Source organism: Neoarius graeffei, chromosome 13 (assembly GCF_027579695.1).
Source record: "Neoarius graeffei isolate fNeoGra1 chromosome 13, fNeoGra1.pri, whole genome shotgun sequence".
In the NCBI taxonomy this organism is placed as follows: Eukaryota; Metazoa; Chordata; class Actinopteri; order Siluriformes; family Ariidae; genus Neoarius; species Neoarius graeffei.
Genome location: NC_083581.1, coordinates 57877915 through 57893125, shown reverse-complemented (window position 1 = coordinate 57893125; position 15211 = coordinate 57877915). Strand labels below are relative to the sequence as shown.

Genomic DNA, 15211 nt, shown 5'->3' with positions numbered 1-15211 from the left:
TAAAGAGAAAAATTAGGTGATTTTAAATTTCAATGCAACAACACATCTCAAAAAAGTTGGGACAAGGCCATGTTTACCACTGTGAGACATCCCCTTTTCTCTTTACAACAGTCTGTAAACATCTGGGGACTGAGGAGACAAGTTGCTCAAGTTTAGGGATAGGAATGTTAACCCATTCTTGATTCTAGTTGCTCAACTGTCTTAGGTCTTTTTTGTCGTATCTTCCGTTTTATGATGCACCAAATGTTTTCTATGGGTGAAAGATCTGGACTGCAGACTGGCCAGTTCAGTACCCGGACCCTTCTTCTACGCAGCCATGATGCTGTAATTGATGCAGTATGTGGTTTGGCATTGTCATGTTGGAAAATGCAAGGTCTTCCCTGAAAGAGACGTCGTCTGGATGGGAGCATATGTTGCTCTAGAACCTGGATATACCTTTCAGCATTGATGGTGTCTTTCCAGATGTGTAAGCTTCCCATGCCACACGCACTAATGCAACCCCATACCATCAGAGATGCAGGCTTCTGAACTGAGCGCTGATAACAACTTGGGTCGTCCTTCTTCTCTTTAGTCCGAATGACACGGCGTCCCTGATTTCCATAAAGAACTTCAAATTTTGATTCGTCTGACCACAGAACAGTTTTCCACTTTGCCACAGTCCATTTTAAATGAGCCTTGGCCCTGAGAAGACGTCTGCGCTTCTGGATCATGTTTAGATATGGCTTCTTCTTTGAACTATAGAGTTTTAGCTGGCAACGGTGGATGGCACGTTGAATTGCGTTCACAGATAATGTTCTCTGGAAATATTCCTGAGCCCATTTTGTGATTTCCAATACAGAAGCATGCCTGTATGTGATGCAGTGCCGTCTAAGGGCCCAAAGATCATGGGCACCCAGTATGGTTTTCTGGCCTTGACCCTTACGCACAGAGATTCTTCCAGATTCTCTGAATCTTTTGATGATATTATGCACTGTAGATGATGATATGTTCAAACCCTTTGCAATTTTACACTGTCGAACTCCTTGCTGATATTGCTCCACTATTTGTCGGCGCAGAATTAGGGGGATTGGTGATCCTCTTCCCATCTTTACTTCTGAGAGCCACTGCCACTCCAAGATGCTCTTTTTATACCCAGTCATGTTAATGACCTATTGCCAATTGACCTAAAGAGTTGCAATTTGGTCCTGCAGCTGTTCCTGTTTTGTACCTTTAATTTTTCCAGCCTCTTATTGCCCCTATCCCAACTTTTTTGAGATGTGTTGCTGTCATGAAATTTCAAATGAGGCAATATTTGGCAGGAAATTTCAAAATGTCTCACTTTCGACATTTGATATGTTGTCTATGTTCTATTGCGAATACAATATCAGTTTTTGAGATTTGTAAATTATTGAATTCTGTTTTTATTTACAATTTGTACTTTGTCCCAACTTTTTTGGAATCGGGGTTGTATTATTATTATTATTGTTATTATTATTATTATGGCGCCACAGTGGTGTAGTGGTTAGCACTGTCGCCTCACAGCAAAAAGGTCCTGGGTTAGAGCCCAGCAGCCAACGAGGGCCTTTCTGTGTGGAGTTTGCATGTTCTCCCTGTGTCCGTGTGGATTTCCTCCGGGTGCTCCGGTTTCCCCCACAGTCCAAAGACATGCAGGTTAGGTTAACTGGTGACTCTAAATTGACCGTAGGTGTGAATGTGAGTGTGAATGGTTGTCTGTGTCTATGTGTCAGCCCTGTGATGACCTGGCGACTTGTCCAGGGTGTACCCTGCCTCTCGCCCATAGTCAGCTGGGATAGGCTCCAGCTTGCCTGCGACCCTGTAGAACAGGATAAGTGGCTACAGATAATGGATTATTATTATTATAATTATTATTATGGCTGGGCGGCACGGTGGTGTAGTGGTTAGTGCTGTCGCCTCACAGCAAGAAGGTCCGGCTTCGAGCCCCGTGGCCGGCGAGGGCCTTTCTGTGTGGAGTTTGCATGTCCTCCCCGTGTCCGCGTGGGTTTCCTCCGGGTGCTCTGGTTTCCCCCACAGTCCAAAGACATGCAGGTTAGGTTAACTGGTGACTCTAAATTGACCGTAGGTGTGAATGTGAGTGCGAATGGTTGTCTGTGTCTATGTGTCAGCCCTGTGATGACCTGGCGACTTGTCCAGGGTGTACCCCGCCTTTCGCCCGTAGTCAGCTGGGATAGGCTCCAGCTTGCCTGCGACCCTGTAGAACAGGATAAAGCGGCTAGAGATAATGAGAGATGAGATTATTATGGCTGCTACTATAATACAAGTAATGGACACCGCAAGAGGGCAGTAAGGGAACTGATAGTATTTGCCGGATGGACTTTTTAAAGAAGTAGCTCTGGCTGTGTAATTTGTCATAAGCGATCCTGGGGGTGAATGTAGAAACAGGGCAATCGTCATTGCGTGTGCTCAATTCATTGTTTCAGGAGCTAGAATGGAGGTTTGCATTATGCATTCCATTATAGTTCCCAGCATGAACCCTGGCAATCAGAGAAGGCAAATATGGATTAATCCTGCAGCCTGTGGGTGCAAGTCCACACCTTTTCCCATTACTGAACCTCTCCATTCCTCTTGGGAAATAACAGCTCAGACTTAAATGCACGGGTTTTGTGCAAATGGACCTATTAGAGTGTAAATTATTTATTGCTGATTTGTTGCTGTTGACTTTAAAACATAGCAGAGGAGATTGCCATTATCTAATGGTAGGGGGTTTTATGTATATAGATATTCTCGGTGCAGGTTCAATGATCTTATAGAGAGGGCAGTGTGTGGGTTGAAGTTTCATCATAGAAAATATAAACACTGTAAAAGCAAAGTATAGTACAGCAGGCAGGGCAAGTGGGCAAGCGTTTCCTTGCCTGGGGATAAGCGGATGTAATGTGCGCATCCATGCAGCGCAGCACAGGAGAGGAGGGGAGGAAGGAGGGAGGGGTGTGGGGTGGAGGGGGGTTGGGTTAGGGGAGGGGACGCGACGCGAACATTCACGCGCGCAGCGTTTATACAGAAGCATAAACAAGAAGAAGAAAAAAACCTCACAGCTGGAGACAGAAACAGCACAACTGGGGGAAGAAGCGACAAACCGCTGGCTGAAGTTTCCCAGAGATTGCGCATGTGGACTCTCACAGACTGCACCATGGACACTTGCTGAAGGACAGGGAGAAAATAAAGGTAATTGGATCTAAAAATGCATGTGGTTGTAAGTTGTTGTAACACCTGAACTATTAGCTAACGTTCCATGTGTTGTTACTGTAGCAGGACTGACAGTAATCTAACTGGGTTTAGGTTTTGTGGAGGAAAATAAATTTGTATCCACATGGAAAATGTAGAAATGATCTATTCGGCTCATCTGTGCCGGATGAAGTTTTCCATCGGCTTTCCAGAATGTTTCAAAAACAGTGCATGATTCAAAGCCTTAAAAAAAACATCTGGCCTCAATGACTGGACACCTCGATTTCTTGAAACTTCATTTGCTGTGATCCAGTGGAAGATGGACGCGGTTTGCGGTGCTGGAGTGAGGCGTGTGTGTGGGCTGCAGGGTGGGAGCGGGGTCGGTGCGGGACTCGACTCTGCTGTTTGTGATCTCCAGCTGCTTTCACGCGCAAAACGCGCAGTAACGCACGAGTAACGCTCTCGGTCTCGGATTAAATAAATGCTACTTTCTTTCTAAGCCGTTATCGCTATGATGAGTGGGGTTTTTTTCTTTTCTTCGAATGGATGTGCTGTTGTGTGTTTATCTGTTCCTGGATCTCAAGAACGAAGTGATATTTTTTGTGCGCCAAAAGTGTATCGGGCTAGTGCAGGTCAGGTTCTTTCCTTTCATTCTAAGCTTTATAATGTCATTCCTAACTTGTTGCTTTGTTTATTTCCTGCGCCCCTAAATATTTTCTCACTAACGTTTTTTATATAGCCTACTATGCACCATTATATCAATGTTTTGGTGTCACTTTGTCTCCGGATTAGCTCACTCAGTCTGACTGAATCCTTCACTCCACAGCTTCATTCATCCATCCATCCGTTATCTGTAGCCGCTTATCCTGTCCTACAGGGTCACAGGCAAGCTGGAGCCTATCCCAGCTAACTAGGCAGGGTACACCTCTGCCCCTTTTCCACCAAAGCGGTTCCAGGGCTGGTTCGGGGCCAGTGCTTAGTTTGGAACCGGGTTTTCTGTTTCCACTGACAAAGAACTGGCTCTGGGGCCAGAAAAAACGGTTCCAGGCTAGCACCAACTCTCTGCTGGGCCAGAGGAAAGAACCGCTTACGTCAGCGGGGGCGGAGTTGTTAAGACCAACAACAATAACAAGACTGCGAAAGATCGCCATTTTTAAGCGACGAGAAGCAGCAGCTGTACAAACGCGAAGTCAGTCATTATTATTATTATTGTTGTTGTTGCTGCTGCTGCTTCTTCCGCGTTGTTTTTGCTTCGATATTCGCGCCAAGGTTTATGCAAAAGTAGCGACGTAACTGACGTATATAGCGACGTAATGACGTGGCTTCCCTTAGCACCGCGAGCTATGGAAAAGCAAACTGGATCTCAGCTGGCTCGCAAGTTGAACGAGTTGTGAACCAGCACCAGCACTGGCCCCAAACCAGTCCTGGAACTGATTTGGTGGAAAAGGGGTAAGGCCCTCATCAGCCTGCTGGGCTCGAACCCAGGACCTTCTTGCTGTGAGGCGACAGTGCTAACGACTACACCACCATGCCGCCCCTCATTCATTCATTCATTTTGTATGCTGCTTCTCCAGGTGAGCCAATCCCATCTGACTTTGGGTAAGAGGTGGGGTCCACCCTGGACAAGTCACCAGGTTATCACAGGGCTAACACAGTGATGGTGATATTTGTTTGCCATGCTTGCAACTTATTTTGGCTGGTTTCAGTTAAATCCTTGAAACTTATCTTTTCTCGCACATGTGCTCCATATTTTCCATAAGGCTACACCTTATACTCAGTAATTTACCATCACCTGTTGAAGCCATCCTTCACACTCAGCAAACTCTGCTTCTTAATATCATGTTGTGTCAGTAATTGTCGCTCTTGGATCTGAATCCCCTAGACTTGTATTTCTAGCTCATTCATATTTTATCAATTCAACCTTTTTCAATACAAAAAATCACACAGAGAGACAGACAGCCATTCACACTCACATTCACATTCACACCTCTGGGCAATTTAGAGTAGCCAGTTAACCTAATCAGCATATCTTTGGACTGTCGGAAGAAACCAGAGAACCCTGAGGAAACCCACGCAGGCACGAGGAGAACATCCAAACTCTACACAGAAAGTTCAAACCCAGAACCTGCTTGCTGTGAGACGACAGCGCTAACCACTGCACTGCCCTGTCCACAACTGGCATATTAAAAATACACTGCCAGTGTGATTATGAATGCAAGCCAACTCCTCAACAAGAGCCCATGGGGAAAAGCTTGACATGAGCTCTTGCTGCATAGCCAGTGATGGAGCTTAAAAGCCAGTGTGCTTTTAAGTATAGATCTCTTACATTATCAAATGGTTTGGTCTCTCTCTTCACTACTAGCCTCCTGCAGCAGTAATTACTGCTTCATGTGTGCAATTACCTGTGCTTTCTTGGCAGTTATTTGCATAATCTTATAAAAATGTTGACACACATCCTTCCTTATTTACTGGATTTGCTGCATAATTGCTTTGACATCTACAATTAATGAGTTATTATGGGGTATATTAAATGTCTTCTTTTTTTTTTGTCCTCTTAACTGAGGCTGTGAATTATCTCCTCTCACCTTGTGTCATCATATCAGTATCTTTAAAGGGGAACTAAAGGCAAATTTTTTATTATCAAAATTGTATTTATCTCATTTTATAAAATGTAGGAATTAGGGCTGTAACGATACACCCAACTCACGATTCGATTCGTATCGCGATTTTTGACCCACGATTCGATACACCCACGATTTTTTTAAAATGTATTTTTAAAGTAGTAAATTTGACTTATTAACATTTACTTACTTACATTAACTATTTAATAACAAATAATTCAGACCACTGCAGAGAATGAGTAATATGTATGCAAAAATGAACAAATGTATATCCAAAGGCTGTTTTATTTCTCAAAATAATACTGTTGAGCCGGAAGCTCTGTTTTTTTGGGTTCTGAAAAAGTCATTTTTCCAAATCATGTAAATCTGTTAAGATTTTTTTTGGGGGGTGGCTCTCTCACTGTCTCACTCTCATAGGGCCAATGATTTTCTGTGATTGCGGAAAACAGATGGAAATTACGGAATTTTTATAGTGAAACATTGCTCGCGTGTCAAAATGTAACTGCCGCAGAAGGCTTCCGCCCAAGCAGACATGCCTTCAGTGTTGCCAGATATTGCTAACGTTTTCCACCCCAAAATATGTTCAAAACCAGCCAAAAAGCACCTAAACCTGCCCAATCTGGCAACACTGCATGCCTTTCCGGTCAAGTGATTGTGATTGGCTTGTGGCACACCTAGCCAGCCAATGAGCTGCTTGTTTACAGATTCGCTCCCCGCGTCGCAACCAGAATGGCGACCGCTTAAAAGAAATGAATGCTCTGCCAGTGGCGAGTGTGGACGTTGCGTGACTCGCAGAAGATTGTCGCATGTCGGCGAAAAAACGACTTACTAATAGATATAAAAAATAAATGTAATTTAAATAAAAAGTAAAGTATTCATAAATTGAAGTTTGGAAGCACCTCTGTTTTTGGGCTGAGGAGAAGTTTGAAAGGGTGTACCGCGATTCTGCCTTCTTGTATCGCGACACGGCTCGTGGCTCTGCGTATCGCGATTTCGATTTCGATACGCATATTGTTACAGCCCTAGTAGGAATGCATTTCTGATAGCTGTTTTGTCACTGCTATAGCAAGTTATGAGTGTTTGAAATATGCTATGTAATATATCAGTCCATTTCAAAGCAATGACCATAAATGAGATTCACTGAGACCTGTGTAAGACTTCGTAGGACGGAAGTAAAACGTACAGCGGAAATCAAAGTGACCAACATCTGCTAACGTTGTCAAAAGACGCGCGTGCCCTCCTTCGAATGCTGACGTAATCAAACTGGAAGTTTTCCCTGTGTCCGAAATCGCTCGCTACTCACTATATAGGGCACTATATAGTGGGGAGGCCATTTTGTAGTGCTGTCCGAAACCTTAGTGAGGATTATATGGGAAATGTGCTCAGTATAATATGTATTTATCACAAAAATACATGCATGTATTTATTATTTTGAAAACCCAACAGCCGCCTGATCTGGCACGTTTTAATTGTGCGACAGTAATGATGTAAAAACCAGCATGACGGACTAGTCCTTATCCTGTCATCTTTCCAACTCTTCTCTACTCCACGTTGGCTCGAAGTCATATAGAATTATCTCCATGTCACATATGTGAGGGAGGTGGATGTATGTGCAGAAGTATATATACAGTGAGAGAATACAACCCCGATTCCAAAAAAGTTGGGACAAAGTACAAATTGTAAATGAAAACAGAATGCAATGATGTGGAAGTTTTAAAATTCCATATTTTATTCAGAATAGAACATAGATGACATATCAAATGTTTAAACTGAGACAATGTATCATTTAAAGAGAAAAATTAGGTGATTTTAAATTTCATGACAACAACACATCTCAAAAAAGTTGGGACAAGGCCATGTTTACCACTGTGAGACATCCCCTTTTCTCTTTACAACAGTCTGTAAACATCTGGGGACTGAGGAGACAAGTTGCTCAAGTTTAGGGATAGGAATGTTAACCCATTCTTGTCTAATGTAGGATTCTAGTTGCTCGACTGTCTTAGGTCTTTTTTGTCGTATCTTCCGTTTTATGATGCGCCAAATGTTTTCTATGGGTGAAAGATCTGGACTGCAGGCTGGCCAGTTCAGTACCTGGACCCTTCTTCTAGGCAGCCATGATGCTGTAATTGATGCAGTATGTGGTTTGGCATTGTCATGTTGGAAAATGCAAGCTCTTCCCTGAAAGAGACGTCGTCTGGATGGGAGTACATGTTGCTCTAGAACCTGGATATACCTTTCAGCATTGATGGTGTCTTTCCAGATGTGTAAGCTGCCCATGCCACACGCACTAATGCAACCCCATACCATCAGAGATGCAGGCTTCTGAACTGAGCGCTGATAACAACTTGGGTCCTCCTTCTCCTCTTTAGTCCGAATGACACGGCATCCCTGATTTCCATAAAGAACTTCAAATTTTGATTCGTCTGACCACAGAACAGTTTTCCACTTTGCCACAGTCCATTTTAAATGAGCCTTGGCCCAGAGAAGACGTCTGCGCTTCTGGATCATGTTTAGATACGGCTTCTTCTTTGAACTATAGAGTTTTAGCTGGCAACAGCGGATGGCACGGTGAATTGTGTTCACAGATAATGTTCTCTGGAAATATTCCTGAGCCCATTTTGTGATTTCCAATACAGAAGCATGCCTGTATGTGATGCAGTACCGTCTAAGGGCCCGAAGATCATGGGCACCCAGTATGGTTTTCCGGCCTTGACCCTTACGCACAGAGATTCTTCCAGATTCTCTGAATCTTTTGATGATATTATGCACTGTAGATGATGATATGTTCAAACCCTTTAAAATTTTACACTGTCGAACTCCTTTCTGATATTGCTCCACTATTTGTCGGCGCAGAATTAGGGGGATTGGTGATCCTCTTCCCATCTTTACTTCTGAGAGCTGCTGCCACTCCAAGATGCTCTTTTTATACCCAGTCATGTTAATGACCTATTGCCAATTGACCTAATGAGTTGCAGTTTGGGCCAAGTTTACATTAGACCGTATCTGTCTCGTTTTCTTCGCGGATGCACTGTCCGTTTACATTAAAACGCCGGGAAACGGGAATCCGCCAGGGTCCACGTATTCAATCTAGATCGTGTCTGGTCCGGTGCTGTGTAAACATTGAGAATACGCGGATACGCTGTGCTGAGCTCTAGCTGGCGTCGTCATTGGACAACGTCACTGTGACATCCACCTTCCTGATTCGCTGGCGTTGGTCATGTGACGCGACTGCTGAAAAACGGCGTGGACTTCCGCCTTGTATCACTTTTCATTAAAGAGTATAAAAGTATGAAAATACTGCAAATACTGATGCAAATACTGCCCATTGTGTAGTTATGATTGTCTTTAGGCTTGCCATCCTTCCACTTGCAAGTGGTAAGTGACGTGCATGCCCGACATGCACTGGGATCACACACACAGCGGCTCAGTCCCAAATCACTGCTTGTGCACTTCACTCGCGCGGTCTGTGAGCTGCGCAGGGCCGGAGTGCGCACCCTCCAGAGGGCACTCGCTGTTCAGGGCGGAGTGATTTGGAGCGCAGGATGCCTGCGGAGCCGAGCGTATCCGTGTATTGGTGTTGCTGTGTGCACGCGAATCGTGTATTGGTGTTGCTGTGTGCACACTAATCGTTTTAAAAACGTTAATCTGATGATCCGCTGATACGGTCTAATGTAAACCCCACCTTGGTCCTCCAGCTGTTCCTTTTTTGTACCTTTAACTTTTCCAGCGTCTTATTGCCCCTGTCCCAACTTTTTTGAGATGTGTTGCTGTCATGAAATTTCAAATGAGCCAATATTTGTCAGGAAATATCAAATGTTGAAAGTGAGACATTTTGAAATGTTGTCTATGTTCTATTGTGAATACAATATCAGTTTTTGAGATTTGTAAATTATTGAATTCCGTTTTTATTTACAATTTGTACTTTGTCCCAACTTTTTTGGAATCGGGGTTGTATATACACAGGCAAACAATCCAAAACGGCAGGCTAGATCAAAAGCGAGAATACAGGCAAAAGGGTCGGTCGAGGCGCAAACAGTACATCAAAGGCTAAGTGAGGACAAGAATGAGAAACGGGCACAAGGATCGTGAAACAGGAAATAAAGACAACGGGTAGAAAGGCTCGGTAATGCGTACATGCATATCGTAATACTTCATGATGCAAATGCATCAGCACAGTAGCCTGGCAAGCCAGACTAAATGTGAATATTTAGTCTGGCCTCGATCCGTAGACATTTCTGAAGCGGGTAGGAGGAACAAACCGCTGTCTTTCAAACTGTCTCTGTGCGTATAGGCCAATGCTCTGACCAATCAGCGCAACAGTGACTGTGACATAGTCAGAGCGACAGAAAGCAGTGGGGGAGGCCTTGAAATTAAATAATTTTTCAAAATGCGTATTAATTAATAAACAGGTTCTAGATATTAAGAAGTTTGGAGATAATGACCACAAGTTTGGAGTCTGTACCACATACACATTTTTTTCCAAGTGTTTTTCAAGGGTTTGCTTAAACTGTTTTTGAGAGTTTTTATTTAGTGGTGTTTGGTGAAATAATTTCCCTTAAATTTAAAATAACGGGAAAATAAGAAACAATCAGAAAGTAATGTTTCAAAGCTGTTTATTAATTCTTCGTACTGCACAAACTAGCCCATCCTTTTGGCTACGAGCGGAGCCAGCGGGTAGATCAGACTTTTGCCATAGCCGGTCGGCAAAACAGCAAAAACGTCCTTCTTGAAAAGGAATGAGCGGAGAGCCTCTTCCTGTTCATGTTTCAACGAAAACTCCAAGTCTAATTCTTCTAAAACTGATTCCAAAGCGGAGTCAAACGCGCGCTGTTCACTAGCCCGAAGCCATCTTTCCTGTTGCGCTTTCTCCAGCGTCGCGCAGCCTTGTCGTCACTCCTGCAAAAGCCCGCCCAAAGAATCCAAACAAAAACCTTGCGTTGTGATTGGCGGGCACGATTTGATGCCCGGGGTGTTTTTGTTTATATGGTGCGAGGCTAGACCCATTCGCTAGGCAAAAAATATTTTTGGCCGCTAGGCGGTTGGGTCTAGTTTACTAGGCTATCAGCACAGTCCTTAAATAGGCAAACACACAGTTCCTTAATTGAGCTCAGGTGTGCCTTGTTCACGGCACGCGTGCTGGAGTCTATTTGGCGTGCGCAGCCCAAGGCGCACCTTCAGGTGCACACGCCACAGCACACAGGACTGACATTCCATCACTGATGAAGCTGGCAAATCTTAAAATTAATCTAAATTGGAATGATATGGCGATTTGGCCGCTGTGTAAACAGTTTTCAAAATGGTGCCGCTGACACTTCACGTTTGAAATCTCGCACAAGTCTCGTGAAGATTGCGCGGATAAGCGATGCCTGCCATGGACCATACAAACTACATTCAACGTGGCTAAAAACCGAAAAGGCTGATAAGTGTAATATAATATGCCAATACAAGTCACGATATAAGGTTAATAAAACCGAAACCGTCATTGAATAACACGTTAATTAAGAAATAAAGCAAGTTTAAAAATTACTTCAGTTCCCCTTTAATAGATAATAAATTAATTTAAGAACAGTTTAAAGCATTGCAGTAAAATTAAAACATAGGAAAGTAATGCACAATGCAAACACCCCTTTCTTCACCGAATAACAATTTTCTGCCTTTGTTCATGGAACATGTCAGCCTGTGCCCTGAGGTTACTGAGCAACTCTGTGGAATAGTGAAGATAATTCACACTGAGTCATGAAAACCATGTGCATATGAATATACAGGAATATCAGTTTGATTGTTGCGTTGTAGAGAAATTAGTTCCAGCCTCTGCCTTGATCAGTTAACACCATGCACAAATACATAACTGAATGTAAATTAGTAAAGTTCAATCAGACCGGCACTGACAATTTCTTTGTTATTTTTGTTAAACATTATTCAGTATCTGGACACTTGCCAATTAATTATTTCATCCAGTCACTGCATTGAATTCATTTCCTCTGAATATCTGGAAGATTCATGGAGGCAGATAGGAGCCAAGGAACGCACTCAGCATTTAGTACTGGTTTTGACCTTCCTCTTTCAGATGCTCAGAGAAGGGGTTGAAATTTTGGGTGACTAGGTACCGTAGCCTTGCACAAATTACAAAAGGTTCTCAGCTTTTTTTTTTTTAATGATACAAAACTCCTAATGATTGTGGGAGCAGTTTAATATCAAGTCAAGTTTATTTCGATAGCGCTGTTAACAATAAACATTGTCGCAAAGCAGCTTTACAGAATTTGAATGACTTAAAACATGAGCTAATTTTATCCCTAATCTATCCCCAATGAGCAAGCCTGTGGCGACGGTGGCAAGGAAAAACTCCCTTAGATGGCCCGAGGAAGAAACCTCGAGAGGAACCAGACTCAAAAGGGAACCCATCCTCATTTGGGCAACAACAGACAACATGATTATAACATTAACAGTTTTAACATGAAGTCAGTTTTGTTGATGTTATAACTCTTCATTGATGGAAGCTTCAGTGCAAAACTGTTCATGTCCTAAAGTTAGCAAGTCAACTGTAGTCCTCAGCCATAAAAGCATTACTGTAAGTGTCCAGAGCATCTTCCAAGTGTGACTTTCAACTGTCCGTATGGGGCCGTCCTCCACAGGAGTGATGTGATGAGACTCCGACCAGACATAGAGCCTGTCACAGGTTGTTAGGTATGTGAAACAATAATTCCATTAGCCGTTATACTTGTTTAGCTATTATATGCATTAGGAAAGATAAAATTGTGTGTCTCATGTTTTCTCTGATCACCATAAATGAATATGTAAACAGGGAGGAGTGTGAATGCAGTCTGAATGAGCTGTAGTGAGTCACTGCTTATTTGCTTGCATCGTGTAAGTATGGTCTTCCTGTTGGGTGCGTTCTCTTCCTGCCAACCATCAACTTCATGGAAATGTGTTGTTTTGGGGGGTTAATGGATTTCATATCAGCTACTCACTCAACCGCGTAGCCCACATCCTCCATCTCCTATAGCTGTCTTCACTTCATTAATTGTGTAGTATTAACTAAAACACTGTTATAAACTATCAGTAGAGCATTATGTACTTTATATAAGAGACCAGAAAAGCACTAGAATGACTCAGAGCTTTGGTTTCATAATAAATGTCATAAGCCTGGAACTACAGAGTAAACCGATTGCGCTGGCTGCATTTTCTTTCCCACACCTTTAATAACTCCATTGTTTTATAAAGACTATGCAAATGTTTCTATCTCTTGTGTCTCAGGACACAGTGTAATGAACATACATATACAAAATACATAATAGGGTTTAAAATACACTGTATAGTGCTAACCTGGGCTTTCTGGATGATTGAATTGATGTGTTGATTGAACGTTAAAAATGTATTTGGTCCCAGGTTGTACAGTTTTCTTGTCTCAGTTTTATAAAAGATTTTACATTGTGAATATGTCTACAAAGACTGTGATGTCTTTATCTTATCACCTGTATGACATCCCCCCTTTCTTTTTTTTTTTAACAGCAGAGCAGCATATAATTAACAATTAATCCATGAAATTGAGTCATATATGAGCTGATATAAGCCATGTACGATGAGACTGAGTGGAATAATTGTTTTATTATATCCATATTCACTGGCTTTTGAGAAACAGAGCATTTTTTTTGCAAATTTGATAAATATAAACTTTATCCAAAACGTCTGACAAAATAATTTCTGCTTTGGTGGACTTCTTAAAAACCTATCGATGGCTGCACAAATTGACTTTAGTGTTGTGTTTTTGTAGAAAGTGCCATCTTGCTGTCGTGCCGAGGTACAGAATAGCTTTAGACATTTATTTAATTCTTCCTTGGACATTTCAGTTCTGTAATTTTCAAACTTCTTCGAGCTTTTAAACCAGTCTAAAAAAATTCAACAAATTTTAATGCTTAAAGATGAAGAATGTAAACAAACCAGTGAAATGACAGCAGCAATTTGTGAAAAATGCTGTAATAATAATTCTTGAAAAATAAACAATACGTTCTTACCATTATAAATACTCATCTCATCTCATTATCTCTAGCCGCTTTATCCTGTTCTCCAGGGTCGCAGGCAAGCTGGAGCCTATCCCAGCTGACTACGGGCGAGAGGCGGGGTACACCCTGGACAAGTCGCCAGGTCATCACAGGGCTGACACATAGACACAGACAACCATTCACACTCACATTCACACCTACGGTCAATTTAGAGTCACCAGTTAACCTAACCTGCATGTCTTTGGACTGTGGGGGAAACCGGAGCACCCGGAGGAAACCCACGCGGACACGGGGAGAACATGCAAACTCCACACAGAAAGGCCCTCGCCGTCCACGGGGCTCGAACCCGGACCTTCTTGCTGTGAGGCGACAGCGCTAACCACTACACCACCGTGACGCCCCCATTATAAATACTTTCATTCCATATTTTGTTTCTTTTTTTTTGTATTTTTTTGGGTTTTGTTTTCAGGTAGAGTTTTTATTTCATCCTCAGATGGTTCAGCAACACGCTCCACCATTTTGTTTTTCTCTACTCACAGTATATGAGCCGATAGCCTAGTAATAGAGTAGCCAATCGGAGTGTGCGATTGCTCATATCTAGTGAATGTGGATATAATAATACTGTATAGATCCAAGTAATGAATCGTAGTCAGGAGCAATTTGTTCCGTGTGTGTGTGTGTGTGTGAGAGAGAGAGAGAGAGAGAGAGAGAGAGAATGAAATGAGAAGATAATGTAAAAGCTGTTTCACACCAAGGCTTGGTTAAATTTAATGTCACAAGCAGTGATGCTCATTTCCATTGAGCTCCTGATTATTAGAATGATAATCCATTCTTCATTATTTTTACTCCTTGCCACTGTTTCCCACCACTTTTATAACAGGAAGGTTTAAGCAAAGACGGAGCTACAGAAGCTCAATATACAGACAGCCACCCTCTCACTTACTCATACACACAATCCCTCATTCATTACAGCCATTCTCTTTCACACAGCACTAGTATAGAATCCTGTAGCCTGTCGAAGTGTGGAACGAACTGATAGATACAGAAGACTCAGCTTGAACAATTTCTTCTTTCATTAATATATATAGACATTCCAGTTTATTTTGATCCAGGCGCACCCAAACCAGATATAAACCACTGGAGGATCTCAAGTGTGCACAATTTGTCTATTTTTGGAAGTATTGTTGTGACTCACTCTCATGACATCTTTGTAATTTGGCCTTGAAAACACTGGCCTTGAACGGGTCCCTGGAAGAGCTAGTTAGAGAGCTGCCATATAGCAAATTCCATCCATTACCGCTCATCCTGTGCAGGGTCGCGGGCAAGCCGGAGCATATCCCAACTGACTATGGGCGAGAGGTGGGATACACCCTGGACAAGTCGCCAGATCATCACAGGGCTGACACATAG

At 42.7% G+C, this 15211-nt stretch overlaps 2 protein-coding genes across 2 annotated transcripts in view; one reads left to right on the top strand and one right to left on the bottom strand.

Moving 5' to 3' along the window:
* Positions 1-15211, bottom strand: part of LOC132895934 (uncharacterized) — a 56587-nt gene that overhangs the window by 31453 nt on the left and 9923 nt on the right.
* LOC132896951 (kelch domain-containing protein 8B-like) overlaps positions 3042-15211 on the top strand; it is a 314670-nt gene continuing 302500 nt past the window's right edge. The window contains exon 1 of the mRNA XM_060938146.1: positions 3042-3180. The gene's annotated coding sequence lies outside the window, so the exon portion shown is untranslated. The remainder of the gene's footprint in view (positions 3181-15211) is intronic.